Source organism: Athene cunicularia (genome assembly GCF_003259725.1).
Source record: "Athene cunicularia isolate RWA chromosome 8 unlocalized genomic scaffold, athCun1 chr8_part1, whole genome shotgun sequence".
Taxonomy (NCBI): domain Eukaryota; kingdom Metazoa; phylum Chordata; class Aves; order Strigiformes; family Strigidae; genus Athene; species Athene cunicularia.
In genome coordinates, this window is record NW_020799109.1 from 21,758,203 (window position 1) to 21,771,729 (window position 13,527).

Genomic DNA, 13,527 nt, shown 5'->3' on the forward strand with positions numbered 1-13,527 from the left:
AGATGTGTTAACTTAGATGCTCTGGAATTACTGAGGAAGATCCCAAAGACTGTTATTGTTATTCCTTTTTTATTTTGACTGACAACACTAAAGGTTCAGTGTTAGAACACTCTTGATTTCACTTCAGATGTTTCATTTCAAATTACATGAACAAAGAATGGTGTATTGGGAGTTTCCCAGTTCTGATATCAAGAGGATTTTTGTTAATGGCTTCAATGAGTAAACAGATATATATGTATATATAGAGAGGACATGTATAAGAGAATAAACCTACTATCCCATAATAATGCAATAAATGACTCCCTCGTACCAATAAAAAAAAGGAAGCTAGTGGAGCATATAAAAATATAGAAGTAAAAATAGCTCTAGATGATCATTTAGAGGAAATTATCCATTGAGAAGTCTGGTAGTCTGCCAGTGCCTCAGCCTTCATACCCAAATGCACAGGAAGAATAAGAGAGACAATTAATGAAAGGATTTTTTTTTTTTTGTCAGATATAAAGATTTTATCAATGGTTCTATTGCAACCATAATTATTTAAGACTAGCACTAACTCCAAACAGAAATCTGAATATATGGGTAGTTCATGCAAAGCCCTCACATTTGTACTGTAGAACAAACAGAAAAAGATAATAAAACCACATTTATTTACCAAATAACCAAAAATAACATAAGCTTTTAGCTCTGAGGAAGGAAGATTATGGAAACAATGTAAGGAAACAAGATTAAAAGAACTAACTAAAATCATCCTGATTCAGCAAAGCTAACTGAAGTACTTATATGCTCTATGTTAAGCAATTTTTCTATCATAACGTGACCAGACTGAACTAGACAGACATAATCTTTCAGCAATTTGTAGTCACTATTAACTGAAAGGAAGGGAAGAACACAAATGCTGAGGAGTGTCAGTTGCAAAGAGCAGAAATATCATCAGTAGACAGATGGCTTGACTCTCTGACAGGTCAAGGTGAACTGAGATGTCTTGGGTAGGAGGAAAGGTTCAGTATGAGGTTCAAGATAAAGTGGTGAGAATGGTATGATCAGCTGGGACAGGGCAATTTCTGCTTGAGCTGGATTGATCTTGTACAAAGAATTTGTAACAGAAATCAGCTGAATAGACGTTACCAGTGTTTTCCTTTGTCTGAATGTATTGATAATTGAGCAACACTATACTCAAACAAATAAAGTCCAAATGTTAGGGTACTTATTATAATAAATGTGTGACTTTACTGTTGGTTAGATCAGTTTATTTAGGTTACCAGGGCCACAACTCTGACAATAGGTTTTGAGAGTATTGTGTTCTGGTGTCATTGAAGTCAGTGGAAAACACCTGTTCATTTTAATTAATGCCACCTGCTGTGTATTCTGTAATTATTTTCAAGTCTCTGACACCTCTGTCCTGTAGCATATACTTGATGCTGAAAGATGAGCCTAATGCTTTCTTGTCTTCCCCTTCCAATATTATATATGACAGAGAACATTTTCTTTTTTAATGGTAGGCAATAGTCAAGCAGTAAGTATCATCTTGAGTGGAGTCAACATCTTTCATACATAAAGTCTGATTTTATTTCTCATTAAAATGGGATTTATCAGAACAGAGTTTCTGATTCAGGTTGATGCATATAAAATTTCTTTTGGTAACTCAGCTAGCTTGTTACTATGAGGACATGGCTGCATGAGTCATCACTTCTAAGAGAAGTAGTTACTATTTATATGAAATATTGTGGGGATGGGCAGGGGACTAATTTCACAATAACATTCTTATTTTTACTTCTTGTTTTTACTACCAAATAATCATATCAATAATATCAGTTGAGTAACTTACAGTAACGTAACCTCCTTTCTCCCTCTTGTTCCCTCTCATACACATCAAAAGCCACACTGGCTTTTTAAGCCTCAAGATAATATAGCTGTAATTAATTGAGAACTGTACTTAGAACTTGTTATAACAAGCAGGTTAAGATAAAGATTTGCACTGGAACAGAATAGAAATGATGAACCACTTAAGCAAAAAAAACAAACTTTAAGTTTCTCTGGAAAAATCAATAGTAAAAAATGTGTAAGTTTATTTCTCATAAAATAGGGGTTTTTTTAAGTGGTGTCTTTGACATATTCTTCTTAGATATGTATCTTCTCTGGCTCCATTTCTGTCTTGGAAAACAACCTTCTGATGAAGTATTAATGAAATACATTATGAGAAAGCCATCAGCGATATTTTGAAAAAGTATTATAGTGGTATTAATTACATCACTGTTACTCTGATGATGTGTTTTTCATAACCTTGAACTCATGGATTGAAGTGAATATTTCATTTGCACCAAAGCTCAGAAAAGCCTTAGGGACAGAAGTTGAGGGAGAAGCTAGAATTTGGGAAAACTGCAATGGAGAAATGATGTAATAAGGAGGGGATGGTCTGGAGGGATGTGGAAAAGAGGAAAAGAAGGGCTTGAAGCCTGGTGCAAAAGGAGAAGAAAGATGATAAAGTTAAAGCAGTTTAAAGTCATAAACCAGTAAAGTTCACTCCTGAAAGTGAAGAGGGTGAAAGTTCAGTATTGTCACCATCACAGAGAAATATTATTTAAGGATTGGATTTTTCTCCCTTCAGCATAAACCAACATCTATGTAATGTGTGAAAACAGATATTTTTGTGTGCTATTGGTAATATTAATCAGTTTGGTGATGTTAAGAGTTAACACAGTGTTTGTGTTTCAGTGCAAATGAGCTTCCAGAGATAAACTGCCCAGTTTTAGAAAAGACAGATCAATTTTAACCAACACAATCCGAGTTTTGAGTTTAAAATATAAACATGTATTCAATGTCTCTGGAGTTTCGAGAGAATGGAAGATCAATGACTAGAAGATACTAGCTTATTCTTTATTCAGGTTGTCTTTGCTGAAACAGTACAAGACCGAAATTATTTTGAGTGTAGGGAAATGATACAATGCAGTTTTATGGAAAGATATCTGAGTCACTGGTTTTGTGCTCCAGTGATCTGCCTTTGAAACAGGGCTCACATATTGTCATTTATATAAGAAGGTGGAGAAGATACATTACCAAGTTATCGTAAATTGGTTCTGTCCCACAGGTTGCACGGTCTTTGCATATTAGTGGGTATTAAATGGCTTTTTCAGAATCATAACATCTGAGTAATGGCAGTGAATAACACAGAATTATTAACACTTAACTATGGATATATATCTTGGATGCATAATGCAAACCTAAAAATGATGACACTTGTTTGTTTTCTCAGCAGACTAGGAAACAGCAAGTAATATGGCAAGAGAAGAAAAACCACATTCAGTCAGTTATTTGCAATGATTTCTATGAATGAATCTAAGATTCATTAAGCTCTTATGCTAACCAGCTGTTTGTGGAATGACCCCAAAAGACAAATAAAAACCCCCCATATTGATGCCAAAACTTTTCCTCGGGCTGCTCTAAAGCTCAGAAATGCTACTGCTTTATATATATATCTATCTGTGTGTGTGTGTGTGTATATATATATATGTATATATATGTGTATATATGTGTGTGTAAAAAATTTAAATTTAAAATTTTTCAGAAGATAGCACATTTCTTAAATGGGAAAATCTGTCCTGTATGATCAACATTTCTCTTCCTCAATGTCTGTATCTCTTCTTATTCTGAAAATTTTAGAAAGTACTAGCAAAAATACTGCCAAGGTTAGGTCAGATAAATCCTTCCTCTCCTTCACCCTTTACCTGTTTATAACATGGTGTCTTTTAGTCATGCATTTCTTCATAAGTTAACTCCACCAAACCGGAGAATCTAAAGGCTGTGGCCTCAGCTGACCAGAAGAGAAATGTGTCTTGCATCAGGACTTCTCTGAAGACTCTGCTATAAGAGATTCTGAAAATGTCAGACTTTTCAGGGATCATATTATTAAATATGTACTTTTTGAGCTGGAAAAAAATGCTGCCAGTTAATCACTTAGTAAAATTTGTATGAAGGGACTTCAGTTTGAGTCAGATCAGAATCAAAGAATAATATGTTCTTCCTGACAACAGCTGTAAGGTTCTGCACAACCATTTCACCTAGAACAATAGGACTTGGACTAAATCCCAGACAAAAATTACAAGTTTTTATTAGAAAGTCTGAATATGTGGCATGATGGATGATGGACTAGATGCATTTGAAACAATCTTTTTGATAGGCGTCACTAGCATAACCTCTTACTCTAGAATCTTTGGGTCTGGTTGTTTCACACAGCTGGGTTTTTTTGGTTTGACTCAGGTGGCAGTGGTACTCACAGCTCTGTAAAATTAGTTAAAGGAGAATCAAATCCAAAGCAGTCATTAAGCACTACTTCAGTACTGCTTGGAAGCTCAGGTGTCCAAGGATTCTTGAATATAGTTCTGCAGAGATATATGTGGTTTTATTTCACACTTTATAAAACTGTCTCTTGATTGCCAGTACAAAGCAAATTCATTTATTTGAGAGAAATAGGCACACAGTATTTTCCCTTCTTACTTAAGAGAGTGAGTTGTGAGTTGCTCTCACTTTGAAGTAAGCATGCTTGTGGATCAGATGTTCTAAGAGGTGTGTTCTACAGTCCTGGTACTTCAATTATCCAAATTGTGGAACTTGCCAAGTATGTGTGATGTCTTCCAGCCTGTAAACCAAGATTTCCTTCCCATGGAAACCAAGATATGGGAGGGAAGAGGATCTTGTAAGTATTCAGGTCTTACCATGAATTTAAATGCTCCTAATTCCTACAGTATAGACATAGCCTAAGTGACTATAATGAAGATTTATAGTTAGGTATAATTTAATGAGGCTGATTAATTATTCATATGTGAAATCTGTCTTTTTATCCTGTACAAAGAGGCTTGATTCTGTGGGAGGGATGACTGGTATTCTTCATGTTTCTGGTTACCTACATTTTGAACTGAGGATTTAATGTATGCACTTGAAAAATCTAAAAATAAAACTTTATACAAATAAAGCCATTTTTTTTCAAATTTACGTCCTCTGCTGGTATATGGTATACTGTTAAAAAAAGATTTTTTTTTATTTTTTTTTTTAATTAACCCCAAATATTTAACTTAATGATACATACATTTGTATGCAAGAAATGAAATCCTGAGGGCATTTTTAGAATGATGCTTCATGTTAGAATTTTATATGCTGGAGGTATGGTATTTGAACCTGAGTTTCTTCTATGTCCTGAGAATTGCTCTGGCCACTTAACTGCCTATTTCTAAAAGCTTCTTCCTTGATTAGATTAATTTTTGTAGTGAAAGTTTGACTGGAATGTTGCTGGCAACAGGTACAATTCCAGGATCTTTGAATGCATGTGAACAAACACTGGAACAGGTTGCCTGGAGAGGTTGTAGAGTCTCCATCCTTGGAGTTACTCCATAGACATCTAGACATGGTCCTGGGCAACTGGCTCTGGGTTGCCCTGCTTGAAAAAGAAGGATGGATCAGGTGATGTCCAGATGTTCCTTCCAACCTCAACCATTCTGTGATTCTGTGCATTCATTCAGCCATTTCACTGGGTCCTAGCTGCTGAGATCATTGGTCTGTTTCTTATTTTAGTATCTAGTCTAGATGTAGTCTTGTATCTAGGTATTTGAGAGCCATTTGAATAAAAGCAGAGCACAGAGGACTAGACAAAGCAGCTGTGAATTATCATTTATACCAATTCTCAAATTTATAGTTTGCTTGGTTTTGTTTAATCAGTGAAATTAAGTAGATACCAAATTAGTCACCATTGCAAAAGTATAAATTTACCTTGTATTATATTTATGTTGAATTCCTGGGATGTAATATAGCAAGGTCTGAGGTTCCAAAACATGGAAACCAAGGAAATTTAGAAGAGTTACCTTTAAAAGAACATGCTTTCTCACAGAGGAGGTTTATTACTGCTACAGTTCACAGACTGTAAAGTGGTTGTGTTTTTTATTATTAGGATTATTTTTAGTGTTCATACTATTGGAACTCAACTCACCTTAAGTTTTAGACAGTGAAAGAGATCAAAAATCAAGTGCTGATTACCTACTGTGTATTAAATTATCGAATACCCACGCTCAGAACCCATAATTAACAGAAACAGTTTTAACTGTTTAACATTGTATAATGCTGACCTCACATTCTGCCAACAATTTTCATAAGCCATTACCTTTTAAATAACAGTAGTAATTAAAAGTATCCAATGATACCAATGACAACCAATCATTTATAACATATTTGAGTATTATTTTTTTTTTAGCAATTACCAGAGAATATTTAGTAATGCTTTATTATCTCAAGGAGGAGCATGAGAAAAAAATTCTTGGTTAAAATTGCAAACATCAATGATTACTTAGTTATACATAACAGCTACATATATACGCACATGTCACACTGCCCTGAAGAGGCTGCATGTGAGACTGCACATGTATGTCTGAACAGATATTGTTGGTTTCTGTTACTTAAGATCTATCTGATGCAACTATTGTTTTCAGTGACAGCATCAATGCCATTCTTCATAGACACTGATAAATTAAAACACACTGTTTTTCCTGTCCTGCATAAGAGGGTGATTTTCTTCTGATAGTTAAGTAGGGCTTCCTTGAAAGCCCTGAGTGGGTGATTTATATTTTTTTTTTTTACTTTATATTGAAATAAATTGAACATGCTGAAGTAATTATGCTTTCAGTATTGTGGTTCTGTGATGGAACATACAGTATAATAATCACACCAACTTTTTTGTATAATTATAAATGACAGATGTCTGAAGCTTACAGTTATTTTATCCTGACATTTTCAATTATTGCAGAAGTATTGATGGAAGAGGATTAAGGAGCTCTCACATGCCAAACACGATTATCTCAACTTTATGTAGAGCTGTCAAGTCCTAATAATTCCACAGGGATTTAGCCATCACGGCATAAAAAGGCATGCAAAAGATTTTTCACAGCAATCTTAAAACTATTGTCAAAATGTAAATGATAATAATTTAATGAATATCTAGTTTTGTAACTTTCACTTAGCAATTTTAAAATTATGATCTATTCTTTATGTGACATAGTGGTCAACAGTAATATACTTTAAATAAAAAGTGTCTGAGTATTTATCCTGGCATCTTAGAATTGTGACTCATGAGAGTGAATAGCCTAACCCAGTGAAAATATATGCAATGTGCAATAAAATAGATTGGATATTTTTTCTTTTCATCTGACATCATGTCAACAATTTGCAGGCTAGTCTTTCAAGTCTTTTCAAAGGGAGATAATTCATAAAGAGCTTCCCTGCTTTATTGTTAAGACACTTTCATGAAAAGCGAGACATACTCTGTGCATTGCTGACCTCTTTTATATTTTTGTAGGATACTTTAAAATAAAATTTTGGTTAAGAAACATTCAATCCTCAAAAACAGAATCATAGAATAGAATAGTAGAATAGAATTGTTTAGGTTGGAAAAGATCTACTTTTAAGATCAACTGTTAACGTAGCACTGCCAAGCCCACCCCTAAACCCATGTCTACAGGTCTTTTAAATACCTCCAGGAATGGTGACTCCACTATTTCCCTGGGCAGCCTGTTCCAATGCTTGGCAACCCTTTCAGTGAAGTCATTTTTCCCAATATCCCATCCAAACCTCCCCTGGCACAAATTGAGACCATTTTCCCTTGTCCTATTGCTTGTTACTTGGGAGAAAAGACTAACAGCCACCTTGCTACAGCCTCCTCTCGGATAGTTGGGGACAGCAATAATGTGTCCCCTGAACCTCCTTGTCTCCAGACCCCACAACCCCAGTTCCCTCAGAACCTCCTCTTGTGGTCTGGACCCTTCACTAACTTCGTTGCCCTTCTTTGGACACACTTCAGCATCTCAATGTCTGTCTTGTAGTGAGGGGCCCAAAACTGAATGCAGTATTCGAGGTGTGGCCTCACTAGCACTGAGTACAGGGCGATGATCACTTTCACAGTCCTGCTGGCCACCCTAGTTCTGATACAATATTTCATGAAGAATTGATTTTATTCTTTACCGTCTTCTCATGGAGATTCTGAATATATACCTGTAATTTTTTTTTTTTTCTTTAATACTAGCATGTTCAGGAAGCTAACTCCAAGGTTTAAAATCTCAGATGAAATAAACCTTTTTTTTTTTTTTTTTTTTTTTAGACCTAGCTGTTTTTCTTTAATGACTTTATTTATTTATTTTTTAATGTGGCCTCTATTTTTTGACAACTTCTGCAAAAACAGATACTGGATTGTGCATTGAAGATGGCTCTTCATATCTGTTGGCAGACCTCTTAACCTGAAGACTTTTCAATACCAAAGATTCTATTTCTTTGGTTGCTTAAAGTTCACAAGAAGTCTACATAAAATTTGGCACTTTGATGAGCACAGTTATTACATCTTTATGGATGAAAGAAGCTGATGTTTTTAAAGATAATGAATGAGCACTGAAAATGTGTTCAGAGACAATGCAGGCTCTTATGGAATACTGGTATGATCCACTCAGTCATATTTATTTATTAAAAATTGGATTGACTGTTCTGTTTTTCTGATTAGATTCAGAGGTGTTGCTTTCATTCATCATTTGTAGCAATTAATTATAAGTGTAACAGAGGAGGTGAAAAATATGGCATGTGCAGAGTGAGAGACTGCAATATGCTTGACTAAAATGGACCAAGGCTTTAACTACTGTGGTAATGTGTTAGTTCAAGAATAGTAACAATGCTAATAGGATTTCCAGTCTGCTTAGAACTCTTCTGAAGTGAAAATGCCCATTAAATGTAAGCAGATTTTTGTTCAGTTTCTTGAGGCGTTTCTGATTTCCAGCCACAACTGGTAACAATCTCATAGTCTGATCCAGATGCTGAAATAAAGTTTCCAGTTTATCCATTGATTCACTGAAACATATTCATACTCCTGACAGCTTCTCAAGATGTCTTTGGCTGTGTCAAGATGGAAGAGGTTGGTTATTCATAAGTAAGGCAAAATTGATAGAAAACTCTGTGCCTAAATCCTGACCCCAGTTCCTTCTGTTATTCTACTGTATATGTTGTGTAATTCCACTGAACATTGATCTACAATTTAAATGACAGAACACAAGATCTATCGAGGTGCAGACAGCAAAATGGTAAGAAGACAGTTTTGTGCAAATGAAAATGAAGAGCAAATCTCTACTTACCAGTGATTGCACTCTAAGAAATTATGTGTCTCTAGGGAAACTGTAGAAAAATTCTATTTAATCCTCTTTGGCTAGAAGAAGAGTTAGAACTCTTCTGAAGTCACAGAAGTGCAGTAGGCATGCTTGAGGGGAGGAGGCATATAGCATCACTGACATGGAGTTAAGAAATATGTTTTCTAGCTGTATGAAGTTTTTCCTTGGCAAGAATTTGAATCAGATCCCTGGCTGCAGTACTTTCCTATTACATGTATTTTTGTCTATTTTTAAATAACAATCATTTTTTCATCTGTTAGTCACTGAGATGGGCTAGTATTTTGTATATTCCTTCTTCACAGTTAAAGACCATAAACTTTCAGGCTGTTTGTTTGACTTTTGGCTTTGCTGTGAATGATTACTATAGGTCTTATGCTCATTCTTTTTTTTTTTTTTTTTTTTTTTTTTTTTTTTTTTTTTTTTTTTTTTTCTTCCCACTTCAATTTGTAGTTAGCTAGTTTGCCCGGATCCCAGTAATTTGTTGCTATGACTGTTGGATGCTATCCCTTGCTTTGTATTTTCTAATGAGCTCAATAGTTCGTTTTGAGCTTCTGCATCTGGTAAAGATAATAAGCATGACATCTCTGTTAGTCACAGCCGTGCCTGCAGTGAAGGGCACACTGGGTTTTGAGTTTAAAATAGATTTTTCTTCTATAGTCTGTGTGCTCAAGCCCACAATAATTACTGAACAAAATGTTCTTAGACATTTGCCTGAATAGCATCAATCAATAGCACTGCTTATGAAGGAGAAAGCTATTTTTGAGACATAAAGAGGCTATGCATATAAGCTGGCATTTACTTTCCTGCAGTACCAAAATCTAGACCTGACATTTTTGTTTTCATTTTAATTTAATCAATAGGTATGATTTGATCAAACTGCTAAAAGTCTGTGAATGCTTCTTCCCTACAAAACAACAGAATGGAAGGACCACTCCCTTTTGTCCTAAAATGATACACTGTAAGTTCAAGGAGAGGTATACAGTGTTACAATAGCCATATCGGGGTGGTTTTAAGGAATACTCACAAAGTTCATCTGTGCAGCAGGAAACTGATAGAAACAGGAATATAATCCACAGAGAACCTTCATGTACTGAGAGTAGTGAAGAGGTATGGTTTATTTATCCAAAGAAAAGGGATAGTCTAGGCATAGACTAATTTAGCCTGTTCTGCAAGTTGTTCTCAGGAATCCTCCTCTTAACAGGTAGTACTTGAGACCAGGCAACTTCTATGGAGATTCTTATGTTAGCCTCTTCCATAAAAAGATGCATATTAAGAATGCATCTTCTGGGTCCAGCTGATGCTTGTTTTGCATTTTCAGTAGCCATGGGAAGAATTGGCAGAGTATTTCTTTGAAATGGTGTAAATTGGTCTTAAATGCAGTAGAAGATATAGTATCTGGGATCTGGCTGTGCTCCATACATTAACAAATCATGAAGTCATGTGGCCATCTGAACAGAAAAGATCAGGAATTAGAGCACAGTCACACAAACAAGTTGCTTTGGAGTGCCAGGTTAGGACTGTCTGCTGATTTGAAAGAATTTCCACGAGGCACACTCTTACTCTGCTGCAAATGCAATTAGCATCAGCTGAGTACTGCAAGCTGTCCAGGTGTGTAAGCCTTTACTTAACAAAATGCTGTTTCTGGTATGCAAGTTATTCAGGAAAGACAAGGGAGTAGGTATATTTTTGGCTATGGGGACAACTACCTTTCTGGGAAATGTCAGTGTTTGGAGGAAGCAGCAGTGCTATCCCTGAAACAAGTTATCCAGTGTAAGTATTTGTCACAAGAAGTCCAGTTCTCTGATAAAACACAAGCAGGACAGCAAAAGGTATTTAAAAGTAGGATAAGAATGAAAAATGCAGAAAAGAAACAGAACATTTCCAATCCTTTCCTACTGACACAATGACCACCTAGGTCCATGTAGGTTTGAAGAGAGGAAGAGAGTTTCATGATTCCTTCCATCACGTGAAAGAAGTCACCAAAGCATGATGGCTGTTAGGTTACGGCCTGTGACTCCCAAATGAGTCAAAATTAGTAAATTGCAGACTAGTCAAAATAGATCTTACACATTTGATTTTTTTCTATCCACCCAAACCCCAATAAACATGGAAAATGATCAACAAGGGGGAAGAGTATAAGAGTACTAGTTTCAAATCTATAGAACCTGGATCTCCAGGCGGATTTACAGTGGCCAAACTTTCCTTTATAAATAACAGAAGGAGAGATGGTATGGTTTTTTTATACCAGCACTTTCTGAAGAATCTTGCACAATAGACATGAATTATGAAAAATTATGCAAATAGGAATCTCAAGAAATCCAGTAATGATATTTAAAATCAATTATGTAGCTTTAAAGTACTTAGAAGATGCTGCTGTAATTCTGAAAATGTGTATTCGTATTTGTTTTGGTTTGCTACTGCTGAGGTAAGACAAATAGCCAGTAAACAGTTTATGGTTATAGAGAGCCAAATCAGTGTCACAGGTGAAGATTCAAGTAATAGTTTAACTGCCTCATCTTATGGAATGCAGTCTTGCCTAGAAACTTGAAAACCCAATTAATTGAAAAAGAGTTTTTAACATGTGAAGAAATATCTTAATCATCTGATATCTTTCTGAATTACGGTCTAATCATGGAAAAATGATTTCTCAGAATATCAATGTGCAATTTCAGTTTCAGGTACTGTAGACTCCTAAAAGTAAAACTATCTATTTGTGTGCCATTTCCACTAACGACATGCAGATATATAGGGTGAGCCAGAAACATCTGTGAATCTGGCCATGTTTTGCTGCTGAATGATTAGTGGAATGTTGGCAGTATTAGTGTTTTGAGTTAGTGAAGAAAGGGAGAAGGTTAAAAATGAAAACTGTGTTATTTCATGGTGCAGAGGTATGACATGACGTGTATAAGTTCAGGTTTATCATCTTTGAAGTCAAACAGTATTTAAAAAAATAATTTAAAGGCAAATAATGTGAAGTTTTCTGTTGTGTTTTGGGCAAAAAGTCTAAGCTGTGAGAAGCAAGAATAAAAAAGGAGTTGCTTGCTCCATAGTGCTATTTTATTTGATATTTGTACTGACTTAAAATGAGAAAGTAAATTAAAATAGGCCACACTTCTCATTTGAAATTTAGTCTAGAATCCTAAAATTTTTGGAGAAGCCTTTAGGATCCAAAATCAGCTTTTACAAATCAGACTTCTTTATTCCAAGTTAAGTGCATCCATCAAATAGACAGGTTGATAACGGCATGACTTGGAAGAAATAGGTCTTTTCAGGATGGAGGGCAGAATTATGACAAGGATGTGACTGATATGACATTTTCCTCCCAAAGGGATTCTTTCCTATTTGGCAGATGCAACTGTTTTACCTACACAGACGTCTTTGGGGTTCTGCTGTTCTATAACAGAAAAATTTTTTCACCATATAAGAAGTAAGATAAAAGCATATTGTTGAAGAGGAGGGGTGTGGTGGTATCTAAAGCCCTCATGATATTTATTTCCAATAATACAAAATCCAAACAAAAATGTTGTTGATCCTAGTATGTGTGGTGCCAGTGCTCAGTTACATCCCTTTGATCAGTCTCATTAGCTTTCCTGCGTTTGCACGTTGCCTGCCTCTGTTCCCTTGTGAATCCTCAGGAAAGGAACCTTGAATCTGTGACTTGAAATCAGATGTCAAATATAAGAACAGAAGACTACTACCATTAAATTGTTGCTATCCATATTAAAGATGTCCAGAAATGGTAAATACCTTAAGTCTTGCTTCTGACTCCAACCAGTAAATGTAAGGTTAAATGGAGCCTTTAAATTCTAGATTCTGTTTGGCTTGTTTCGTAATTGCTGGCTTTCTTACTTCAGATGTTAAACTGGGAATGTGCAGATGTGGGATTTAATAACATCAGTGTACCTTCAACTCAAGTGAGATAGATTTCATGCCAGGCATTTTGCTGGGTGATGGACTTCTGAATAAGATTGTATTTTCCCAAAACTTTAAAGATTTCTGGGCAGTCTTCAGGAATATACTCCTTTCTATAGTGTTCTTTTAACCCCTGCACAAAAGTTTACACATATAATTTCAATCTGTATATGTAATTACTACCATATCAGTTAGGCATACATCCAAGAAAGAAAGCTTCAGAGGTTAGCAACTTGTATATATTTTCCTTTTCTATACCAAAGTTTTTTAGGGATTGAAGGGGAAGTTAAGTCTGAGTACTGAAGTAAATCTGCAGGGAGCGAGGACCTGTTAAGGGTCTGCACAGACTATATTTACTTAATTCTGAAGAACAATGATACCATAGAACATGGAAAATTCCCCATGTTTCCTTGTTTATTTGGGCTAGAAGACATAG